The sequence below is a fragment of the Salvelinus fontinalis genome, chromosome 27, assembly GCF_029448725.1.
Source record: "Salvelinus fontinalis isolate EN_2023a chromosome 27, ASM2944872v1, whole genome shotgun sequence".
Lineage (NCBI taxonomy): Eukaryota > Metazoa > Chordata > Actinopteri > Salmoniformes > Salmonidae > Salvelinus > Salvelinus fontinalis.
This window is the reverse complement of record NC_074691.1, coordinates 1,075,310-1,087,921: the sequence shown is the minus strand read 5'-3', so window position 1 is coordinate 1,087,921 and position 12,612 is coordinate 1,075,310. Positions and strand designations below refer to the sequence as shown.

Below are 12,612 nucleotides of genomic sequence, written 5' to 3'. Positions count from 1 at the left end.
ATATGCAAAATAGCGTGACTAAGATCTCCTCCGGCAAAAATATTCCTCAGGGTTAGGTTTTACTTAGCATTATGTGTTCCCTCCCAAGTGCTTATAAGGGCACAGATGACAGACCGGTAGGATTCCAGTTGAGGTTTTTTAATGAAGTGATTGCTTAGTACAACCACCAATTACATAAGCTATAAATAACATGGCTACAATAGGTTCTGCTACACCGGGCAATACCACCTAACACCATGGCTGTGACTTCACGAATGAATGATCAGAGGAGTGCAAATACACAGCACTACTGAGCAGAACCATCATCCTCACACAACTGCATGGACTTGAATGTATATAGCTACATCCACAAGGCTCATGGCTAACAAAATACCTTCACAATCTATACAGTATACATCCATAAAACCACAGGCCATATAAGACTAGACACTGAAATGCAAAATGTCTTAGATGACAGAAACAACAGTGTTAGCAAGCGTACAGTTGCTAGCTCGGGTAAAAAGGCTAATTAGCATTAAAAAGGAGTGTGTCCACAACACATGAATTGTAAGAAATATGGACGCACACTGGCCTTGGCTAAAACAAAGAATGCTATCTAAAGGTAATCACAGGAGATGGCTGGAACTTATCACGGCTGGTGTACTTTCTCTAGTTACTTCCTTCTCAGTTGGAGATCGCCGAGTGTAACAGGGTTATATTGGTGAGTCCCCTTGCCACTTTATTGTTAAGCCAATGGGTTTTTGGTTTTATTTTTGTCTTGCCTTCACCTACACAACATGGCATAATATTGGCTGGTTTGCGTAGATGCTTACCGAGGGAGGACGTTTCAGTTAGAATCGTCCCAGTGAACAAGCACCAAACCAGCGGTAAGTTGTTGGTTGCAAAGCACTGTACGTCAAAAGTGATTTTTATACTCCCAAATTATGATTTAAATGTACAATTTATATAAATTTGTTTGCAAATGTTATTAGAACACCACCTATAAGATGTAGTGCATATTTGTTGTGCATTTTGTTGTAGAGAATTCCAGCTAATACTAGCTAGCAACTTACTGTGTCTGGTGGGGGGGTTCCTATATTTTGTACAGTGCGTGAGTGTAAAGTTGGATGGTGAGCCGTGCATTACGTGACGTGCAATTTTGTGCTGTTTCTGTCAGGTACATTGTTCAAAATATGATATTGTATATTGTAATTGTTGTATTATTTTGGTAACTACATTGCCCAGTGAACAAGCACCAAACCAGCGTGCGTGAGTGCAGAGTTGGATGGTGAGCCGTGCATTGCATGACGTGCAATTTTGTGCTGTTTCTATCAGAATACATTTCCATGACAGGTGCTACAAGTTGGAGTTCGTGTCGATTATTGATTGTACACAACGCAAGAATAGTACTGCTACAGTGGTGCCGTGACTGTTCTCCTGGATCGGATCATCTTTCGCTGGATTTCCATCTCAGAACTTCGCCGTGGTTGCCGTTGAAGAATCAGATAAGACGCTGCCGGTGCAGTTTATGGCGATATCACATTTCGCCACAAGAGGGCGCTATTGCAATGTTTTATTATCGAAATTGATGATTTCTCTGGTTTAGACTTCACGGATAGACGATATAACTTTTGTGTTACTTGTTTATTTGCAATTCTAACGTATATCTGATGTAAGTAAGGTGAGTTTTACCAGTGTACTAGATATTGGTTAGATTTTGACGTGAGGTTAAAAAATATATATATTTAGCTATTAAATTTTTTATTTTAGTGTGTTGATTTCCCATTGAAGATGGAAGGTGTTGGGAGAGGTAGGGGTTACCTGACATTTAATCTGTCACCATCTGTTGGTAGCGGTTTCCTGACATTTAATCTGTCACCATCTGTTGGTAGGGGTTCAGCCCAAATTCCAGTTGCTTCTACACCTATGCCTAAACTGGAGGGTTTTGGGAGTTTTGATGATAGTTTACCCATGGAAATGCCCAAGGATGTGTATGAAAGAGGTTTGCCAAATACAGGGAGTGGGGAGGTCTCCATGGATTTCATAGGAGACATAGTACAGCAGATTGGTCATTCCATTGGGGAGAACATTGCCTCCTGTTTGGAGTCAAAGGAAATTGTTGGACATGTTGGGGACAATGTTATGGGGAATGTATGCAGCTCTATGGGTATGGATGTGTCAGGCCTGAACCTGGTTTTGAAGCCTGATGTCAGGGAGCCGGTGTACTTTCGAGGGGATGGCTCTGAAAAGTGCACAGTGCATAAGTGGGAGGATATGGTCATGGTTTACATGCGTAAGAGGGGCGTATCTATGATGGACCAAGCAGCTGAGGTTATGGGTAGGCTTATGGGAAGGGCCCGCGATGTTGTTAAAGTGGGCATACGCAGCAATCCCTCCGTTGATTTATCTAAAGGCCCAAGTCCCATCTTTGACATACTGAAACAACACTTTAGTGACACTGCTTTTTCAAGCCCCTCGCTGACTTTTATGCCACATTACCTCTGACTGATGAACAACCATTTGAATATTGGCTCAGACTGAACAGGGCTATGGAGGTTGCTGAATGTTGTCTAAAGAGACAGAAAAAAAGGGTTGAAGACCCATCTCGTGAGCTCACAGTCATGTTCATCAGACATTGCCCTAACGCTGAACTGTCGCTTATCTTTAAGTGCAAGCCATTACAGCAGTGGACCGCTGCAGATGTTCATGAGAGGTTGGATGAATACAGGAGGGAGCAGAGGTACTCTCACTTATTTAAGGTGACCCCAACCATCGCAACAATGAAGCAGGAAGTTGGTGCTGTCAGGACACCTGCATGTTGAACATCTCATTCCAAAATCATGGGTATTAATATGGAGATGGTCCCCCTTTTGTTGCTATAACAGCCTTTACTCTTCTGGGAAGGTTTTCCATTACATGTTGGAACATTGCTGCGGGGACTTGCTTCCATTCAGCCACCAAAGCATTAGTGAGGTAGTGCACTGAATTTGGGAAATTAGGCCTGGCTCGCAGTCGGCGAGGTGAGGTCAGGGCTCTGTACAGGCCAGTCAAGTTCTTTCCTCACCGATCTCGACAAACCATTTATGTATGGACCTCGCTTTGTGCACAGGGGCTTGTCATGCTAAAACAGTAAAGGGCCTTCCCCAAATTGTTGCCGCTATGTTGGAAGCACAGAATCATCTAGAATGTCATTGTATACTGTAGCGTTAATATTTTCCTTTACTGCAATTAAGGGGCCTAGCCCGAACCATGAAAAACAGCCTCAGACCTTTATTCTTCCTCCACCAAACTTTACAGTTGTTACTATGCTTTGGGGCAGGTAGCATTTTCCTGGCATCCGCCAAACCCAGATTTGTCCGTTGGACTGCCAGATGGTGAAACGTGATTCATCACTCCAGAGAACACGTTTCCACTGCTCCAGAGTCCAATGGCGGCAGGCTTTACACCACTCCAGCTGATGATCTTAGGCTTGTGTGGCTGCCCAGCCATGGAAAACCATTTCATGAAGCTCCCGACTAACAGTTCCTGTGCTGACCTTGCTTCCAGAGGCAGTTTGGAACTCGGTAGTGAGTGTTGTAACTTCACTCAGCGGTCCTGTTCTGTGAGCTTGTGTGGCCTACCACTTCGCGGCTGAGCCGTTGTTGCTCCTAGACATTTTCACTTCACAATAACAGCATAAATAATCAAACATGAACATAAACAATGATTTCCAGCAAGGGGATGGGGTTTATTTTTGAGCAGCGACTGTGGCAGGGTATATTTCTGTAGTCACAATTTGTTTTATTTTATTAAAAACAATACATTTCAGCGCCCATAAAATAGCATATTGTCTTTTTACGTGACATCAGCTCCAGTCTGCACACACTAGTCACTGCTCAACTTGATCGTAAATCATGGAGTTGAGTTTAGTCAGCTACATGAAGCCTAGACTACCATTACTAGGGACACGTTCCTCAGATATTGCCTACCAGCTCCTACAATGCCTGGATAGGTATTTTTTCCTTTCAGCTAACCACATAATATTTTATAGAAATCTGTCAGTCAATGACACAGTCGATGACGTGACTCACAACCTATTTACACTTTTAGAATTTTGACACTTGAATAAATAATTACAAAGACAATTGTTGCTTATTTTTTTCAGTTCAATGTTGACTCTGTCTAGACAAAATGTAAGTAATTTAGCAAACACTCTTATCTAGAGCGACTTCAAGTAGTGAACATAATTTTGTACTGGTTTCCTTGTGGAATCAAACCCGCAATATTTCTGTTACAAACATAATGCTCTACCAACTGAGCCACATGCGACTCAGATTACGCCGTGAGGACGGCACCATCAAGCCTCTGTGCTTCTCAGTTCACACGTGTCCTCATTCTACTGGACGTCCCACTCAGGTAACATACACATAAAAAACATTTATAATATTGTATATGGACATCTCTCAACTTTTTTTTCTCCCTCCCTTTCTCGCTCTTCCTCTGTGTCTGTAAATATCTCCCTCTCTGTGTCTGTCTGGTTGGTCTCTAGGGAGGAGGCTTTCAAGTTTGTACCTCTGGACGGCTCTATAAGAAAGAAGAGAAAGGTACCCCAGAATGACCCACCCGTCAGCCTGTTGAACAAGCAGCTTTCATTAAAAACTGGAGGGGTGGGCCTAAAGTCAACCTCACAGCAAGCTGCCTCTCATCTTTCTCATGGATCAAGTCTGGAATATAGCAACAGAGGACTGCTGTAACCACTTTGGCCAGAAGACGGACATTGTCATCATTAAGTTTATATAGGAAAGGACTCCGTAGAGGAGAACATGGTGAGGATTCAGAGGCAGAAGTGGGATTTTGTAGAGGAGGCTTTTGATCTCCCCAGCGAGAGGAAGATGTTACATATAGGTGATATTCAAGCCCTGAAGGCAAATGGAGTTTTGATTTTTTATTATTGTTCGACTTCACCTTTCACCAACGTTTAGAATTGTAAAGAATAGAGAATAAAACCTGATTCTTTTCAATTGCACACACTTGCTTTGGGACTCCTGGTTATACACCACATGACCACATCATCAGTACTTGTACTAAATGTAAAATATGTGGTTTAGCTTAACTGAATAGGTGATATTAAGTTTATTTGACAGGAAAAATCACAAAAAAAGTATCAGAATGTGAGAAGTGACACTGCACCAGATATGTCCATAACATATATAGCCCACCAAATCAAATATATATGTATATACCGCACATGTTCTTATCACATTGCACATGGTCTCCTCCTACATACTGCTGTTTAGGAGTATTACTAACGGGAGGAAGGAGTGCTTCTATCTGTTCAGTTTACAATGACAAACTGTTTTAACTTTGGGTGGAGTACATAGGACATAATTAATGTCTGGATAGTAATTTTAAAGTAACTGAAAATTTCACAAACCAGGCAAAAATTACATATATAGTAGAACGTTCTCTATAACAGTGGTAGAATAGGAGCATGACCTTGGGTTTAACTCCAAAAACCCTGCATCTACCCTGATTAAAGTCCACATTACTGTCTGTAGCACCACACCACAGGTGCGTAGTCACCAATGGATTTTAAGTCAACAAAACATTTTCTTGATGTATGAAGTGGTGGTAATCACACCACTGCACAAACCTCCCAATCAATCGTATGTTCTTTTAAAAGTCCGTTTTATATCAAGAGTTGTCATTAAGTGCTTATACAGGTACCTGGCCTAAACCCCCCAAGAGCAAGCAAAGCATACTGTAGTGGCTAGGGAAATCTGCCTAGAAAGGCAGGAGCTGATGGGAAAACCTAGAGAGGAGTGACCATTCCTCTTGGCTGTGCCTGGTTGAGATTTAAGAGTACATGTGGCCAATTAAGGCCACATTTTTCTTCGAGATGTTTGAGCATGTTAACACACTTTACAGTTTCAGTCAAACTTTATGTAAAAGTCATTAGGCTAATTTGACAGTCTTTTCATAATATGTTATGTTGCCTACAGTGGATTTACAATGGATTTCTGGTAGGAGTCATATTGATGGATTTCGTTGTTGAGCTTGTCATTGAATAGAATGACAATACAATACAGAGTCCAGCAGTTCCCATTCTAAAATGGTTTGTTGCCAGATTCTACAAGAATAGATTATTGAGCCAAAAGGCTTACCTTCAAACTCAATGCCTCTTTGCTTGACATCATGGGAAAATCAAAAGAAATCAGCCAAGATTTGACGACCTTGTCACGCCCTGGCCTTAGTTATCTTTGTTTTCTTTATTATTTTAGTTAGGTCAGGGTGTGACATGGGGGATGTTTGTGTGTTTTTTGTCTAGTCTAGGGTGTGTGTATTGTCTAGGGGGTTTTGTAGAGTTCATGGGGTTGTGTTCAGTGTAGGTGTTTATGTAAGTCTATGGTTGCCTGGATTGGTTCTCAATTAGAGACAGCTGTCTATCGTTGTCTCTGATTGAGAGCCATATTTAGGCAGCCATAGGTATTAGGTAGGTTGTGGGTAATTGTCTATGTCTTGACGTTAGTTGCTTGTGTCTGCACTTTCGTTTTGTAGCTTCACGGTCGTTTGTTGTTTTGTCTAGTTTGTATTAGTGTTCGTGTTCGTTTCTTCTTCTATTAAAAAGAAGATGTATTTATATCACGCTGCGCCTTGGTCCTCTCTTTCACCTAACGACGATCGTGACAGAATTACCCACCATACCAGGACCAAGCAGCGTGATACAAGGCAGCAGCAGCGAACGCAGGACTATAGGAATTGGGAGGAAATTCTGGACAGCGGAGGACCCTGGGCACAACCGGGAGAATATCGCCGCCCTCGTGAAGAGCTGGAGGCAGCTAAAGCCGAGAGGCGGCGGTATGAGGAGGCAGCACGGAAGCGAGGCTGGAAGCCTGAGAGTCAGCCCCAAAAATGTCTTGGGGGGAGGGGCTACAAGGGAGTGTGGCGAAGTCAGGTAGGAGACCTGCGCCAACTCCCTGAGCTTACCGTGGAGAGCGAGAGTACGGGCAGACACCGTGTTATGCGGTAAAGCGCATGGTGTCTCCTGTACGTGTGCTTAGCCCGGTGCGGTACATTCCAGCTCCACGTGTCGGCCGGGCTAGATTGAGCATTGAGCCAGGTGCCATGAAGCCGGCTCAACGCGTCTGGTCTCCAGTGCGTCTCCTCGGGCCGGCATACATGGCACCAGCCTTACGCATGGTGTCCCCGGTTCGCCAACACAGCCCAGTGCGGGTTATTCCACCTCCCCGCACTGGTCGGGCTACGGGGAGCATTCAACCAGGTAAGGTTGGGCAGGCTCGGTGCTCAAGGGAGCCAGTACGCCTGCACGGTCCGGTATATCCGGCGCCACCTCCCCGCCCCAACCCAGTACCACCAGTGCCAACACCACGCACCAGGCTTCCAGTGCGTGTCCAGAGCCCTGTTCCTCCTCCGCGCACTCGCCCTATGGTGCGTGTCTCCAGCCCGGTACCACCAGTTCCGGCACCATGCACCAAGCCTCCTGTGCGTCTCCAGAGCCCTGTGCGTCCTGTTGCTGCTCCCCGCACTAGCTTTGAGGTGCGTGTCCTTATCCCCGGTACCACCAGTTCCAGCACCACGCACCAGGCCTACTGTCTGCCTCAGGCGGCCAGAGTCTGCCGTCTGCCCAGCGTCGTCTGCGCTGTCCGTCTGCCCAGCGTCGCCTGCGCTGCCCGTCTGCCCAACGCCGTCTGAGCTGCCCGTCTGTCCTGAGCCTTCAAAGCCGCCCGTCTGTCCTGAGCCTTCAGAGCCGCCCGTCTGTCCTGAGCCTTCAGAGCCGTCCGTCAGTCAGGAGCCGCTAGAGCCGTCCGTCAGTCAGGAGCAGCCAGAGCCGCCCGCCAGTCATGAGCAGCCAGAGCCGCCCGCCAGTCATGAGCCGCCCGCCAGTCATGAGCCGCCCGCCAGTCATGAGCCGCCCCTCAGTCCGGAGCCGCCCCTCAGTCCGGAGCCGCCCCTCAGTCCGGAGCCGCCCCTCAGTCCGGAGCTGCCCCTCCGTCCAGTGGCGCCCTCTAGGATGGTCTTCAGTCCGGGACTCGCTGCAAGGGTTGCCGCTCCAGAGGCGCCACCAAAGCGGGTATTGACTATGGTGGAGTGGGGTCCACGTCCTGCACCCGAGCCGCCGCCGTAAGAAGGCCCACCCGAACCCTCCCCTTCTGTGTCAGGTTTTGCGGCCGGAGTCCGCACCTTTGGGGGGGGGGGGGGGGGGGGGGGGTACTATCACGCCCTGGCCTTAGTTATCTTTGTTTTCTTTATTATTTTAGTTAGGTCAGGGTGTGACATGGGGGATGTTTGTGTGTTTTTTGTCTAGTCTAGGGTGTGTGTATTGTCTAGGGGGTTTTGTAGAGTTCATGGGGTTGTGTTCAGTGTAGGTGTTTATGTAAGTCTATGGTTGCCTGGATTGGTTCTCAATTAGAGACAGCTGTCTATCGTTGTCTCTGATTGAGAGCCATATTTAGGCAGCCATAGGCATTAGGTAGGTTGTGGGTAATTGTCTATGTCTTGACGTTAGTTGCTTGTGTCTGCACTTTCGTTTTGTAGCTTCACGGTCCTTTGTTGTTTTGTCTAGTTTGTATTAGTGTTCGTGTTCGTTTCTTCTTCTATTAAAAAGAAGATGTATTTATATGACGCTGTGCCTTGGTCCTCTCTTTCACCTAACGACGATCGTGACAGACCTCCACAAGTCTGGTTCATCCTTGGGAGCAATTTCCAAATGCCTGAAGGTACCACTCTCATCTGTACAAACAATAGTACGCAAGTATAAACACCCTGGGACCAACCTGCCATCATACCGCTCAGGAAGGAGACATGTTCTGTGTCCTAGAGATGAACGTACTTTGGTGCGAAAAGTGCAAACCAATCCCTGAACAACAGCAAAGGACCTTCTGAAGATGCTGGAGGAAACATGCACAAAAGTATCTATATCCACAGTAAAACGAGTCCTATATCAACATAACCTGAAAGGCTTCACAGCAAGGTAGAAGCCACTGCTCCAAAACTGCCATAAAAAAACAGACTACGGTTTGCAACCGCACGTGAGGACAAAGATCGTACTTTTTGGAGAAATGTCCTCTGGTCTGATGAAACAAAAATAGAACTGTTTGGCCAAAATGACCATTGTTATGTTTGGAGGAAAATGGGGAAGGCTTGCAAGTCAAGAAGAACACATCCCAACCGTGAAGCACGGGGGTGGCAGCATCATGTGGTGGAGGTGCTTTCCTGCAGGAGGGACTGGTGCACTTCACAACTTCACAAAACTTCACACACTAGATGTCATCATGAGGTAGGGACATTTTGTGGATATATTGAAGCAACATCTCAAGACATCAGTCTGGAAGTTAAAGCTTGGTCGCAAATGGGTCTTCCAAATGGACAATGACCCCAAGCATACTTCCAAAGTTGTGGCAAAATGGCTTAAGGACAACTAAGTCAAGGTATTGGAGTGGCCATCACAAAGCCCTGACCTCAATCCTATAGAAAATGTGTGGGCAGAACTGAAAATGTGTGTGCGAGCAAGGAGGCCTACAAACCTGACTCAATTACACCAGCTCTGTCAGGAGGAATGGGCCAAAATTCACCCAACTTATTGTGGGAAGCTTGTGGAAGGGTACCCGAAACGTTTGACCCAAGTTCAACAATTTAAAGGCAATGCTACCAAATACTAATTGAGTGTATGTAAACTTCTGACCCACTGGGAATGTGATGAAAGAAATAAAAGCTGAAATAAATCATTCTCTCAACTCTCTATACTATTATTCAGACATTTCACATTCTTCAAATAAAGTGGTGTTCCTAACTGACCTAAAACACGTAATTTTTACTAGGATTAAATATCAGGAATTGGGAAAAACCGAGTTGAAATGTATTTGGCTAAGGTGTATGTAAACTTCCGACTGTATGTTAGATATTGCTGCACTTTCAGAACTAGAATCACAAGCATTTCGCTACACTCACAATAGCATGTGCTAACCATGTGTATGTGACCAATAAAATCTTATTTGAGATCCTATTGGTGCGTTGTAGCATATATTTGCATATTTCCATTATGGAACGCCTACTCTGTGAAGTGCGAGTGTGCAATAACTCAATTAGCATTTGCAATCCTTCGAAACAATGCACTTTTTAAAAACCTTTAGTAAAGGGTAAAGTCTACAAAATTTGTCCACTCTGTTTGTAACAGATTCTAGTTTAGGGAACAGACTACTGTATTGAGATGAAATGTTTCATCGATATAAACATTTGCAGAATATCGGGCCAAATACACTTGGCTTCCTCTCACTACCATATTTGGTAGTGGGTGGAAACGCCAAACAGATGCTTCACATTTATACATTCGTGAAATATCTGTCTCATTGTTCTATCTGTGATAACGTCCTCCCAGGCTGGCCGGAAAGTGACACACGGTCAGCAACACGCTCATTCAGGAACACAGCTCATTCAAAACCGTAACCAATCACAGAGAAACCGTCCAAAGCTTGATCCTCCCATCAGTGCTCCCTATCCTCCCAATTCTCTCGACACGCCCATTGAAAGGGTCACTGGCGATGCAGCTACCTACACTTGCTGACTTCCATAATGTGCTCATTGTAGTTTATCAAGTCCAATACTAGTCAAATATTATTACATATATGTCTGCCCTTCATAAAACCAGACTGGGTATCGTCAATGACCTTTATTAAGTCTTTCTGCAAAGATGGATGCAAGTATCTTTCCATCATTGTTCATTAATGTGATTGGTCTCCAATTTTCTTACATCATATAATCTTTGTTTGGTTTGGGTATTACAGAAATTAGGCCTTGTGTCATAGAAACAGGCAGGACCCCTAAATCAATATCCTCCTGAAAATATTTATAGAATTCACTGATAATGCCATCATTCCCTGGAGATTTGTTCTCTTTTAACTTGCTGATACATTTTTTTGTTTCATTAATAGAAATAATTTCATCACAAGACTTTTGGAAGTCTTCATCAATGAATTTTGCATAGTCTTTGACAGAGTCTAGAAAGGCAGATATGTCACTAGTAGGACAGGCATTACTGGTATAAAGGTTACCATAGAATTCTGAAACATATTTTGAAATATCTTTGGGGTTTTCATTTTTTTTGCCATCTATATTGAGCTTATGAATAGATGTAAATTCAGAATTCTTTCTTTCTAAATTGTAAATTATTTGTAGACTTTTACAAGACATTTGATACAGTTGAACATTATTTTTTTTTTGAGACTTCGATATTTTGGTTTTGGTCAATATTTTCAAAGTGTAATTAAGACACTTTACAATAATAGTAACATCTCTGTTAAATTATCCCATGGAACTTCACAGAGATTCGACATTAGACGTGGAATTAAACAAGGATGCCCAGTTTCTCCTTTCTTATTTTTATTGGTCACACAAGTTATGGCACTTCATATAAATAAGGATAGTTTTAGGGGTATTTAGATACAAGACAAAGAGATAAAATGTTCACAATTGGCTGACGACACCACAATTTTTTTTAAAGATCATAATGAAGTCAGGAAAGCTATTGAGTGTATTAATGCCTTCACACATGTATCAGGTTTATCTCTGAATATTAGGAAATGTGAATTATTTGCTTTGAAAAGATGTGACTTAAACTCAGTATGTAATATCCCTGTAAAAGATGTGATCACATATCTTGGTATTACAGTTAGCAAAGATCAGAAAGAAAGGGCCAACTTACATTTCTCTCCTATTGTAGAGAAAATTGGAAATAGATTTAACTCCTGGTTATTAAGAGATCTTTCTTTATATGGACGTGTACTTTTATCAAAATCTGAATGTCTGTCCAGATTAGTTTATACCTCCCTTGCCTTGGATGTTCCTCTGTCAGTAACTAAAATTGTTGATACTAAATTATTTAACTTCACATGGAGGAATAAACATAAATATGTAGCACCCAAGGTGAGGGAGGGTTAAATGCTCTGGATTTTAAAACCTCTAATATAATATTTAAGATTAAATGGATACAAAACTACTCAAGAAATAAGGATTGCATTTGGAATATCATCCATAATTTAATATTCCAACAAATTGGTGGTCTAGAATTCTTACTCAAATGCAACTTTGATATGGGTAAAATCCCTTTTAAGCTTGCAAACTTTCATAAACAAGTACTTCTAACTTGGAACCTCATGTACAAACACATTTTTTCCCCTCATAGGTATACAATCTGGAATAATAAAGACATAAAATACAAAAACAAGTCTTTGTTTTTCCAGAACTGGTTTGACAACAACATTATTTGGGTTAAACAATTATTGAATAATGATGGACAACTATATGATTATCCAGAATTTATTAGAACACACAATGTTACATTCACTCCTGAGGAGTATCAAATTGTTGTTAGAGCTGTCCCTAAAGGTGCTATTCTTCTTTTAGGAGAATATAACAATACTCCAAGTGCAACTGTTGAGGATGTTGTAGCCTCAATACAACTAGAAGGAATTGACATTTTAAACTATAAATGCAATAACATGTATATAAGGAAACTATGTCAATATGTTACTATTCCCTCTGCTAAAATGTACTGGAATGCAGCCCTAGGACAAGTGAACTGGAACAAAGTTTCGTTGTTATCTGGTAAATATTGTATATTTAATAAGGTGAAAGAAG

The 12,612-nt window shown here is 43.0% G+C and overlaps 1 pseudogene; it reads right to left on the bottom strand.

The window, feature by feature from the left end:
- Positions 1 to 12,612, bottom strand: part of LOC129825616 (E3 ubiquitin-protein ligase RNF8-like) — a 38,782-nt pseudogene that overhangs the window by 25,035 nt on the left and 1,135 nt on the right.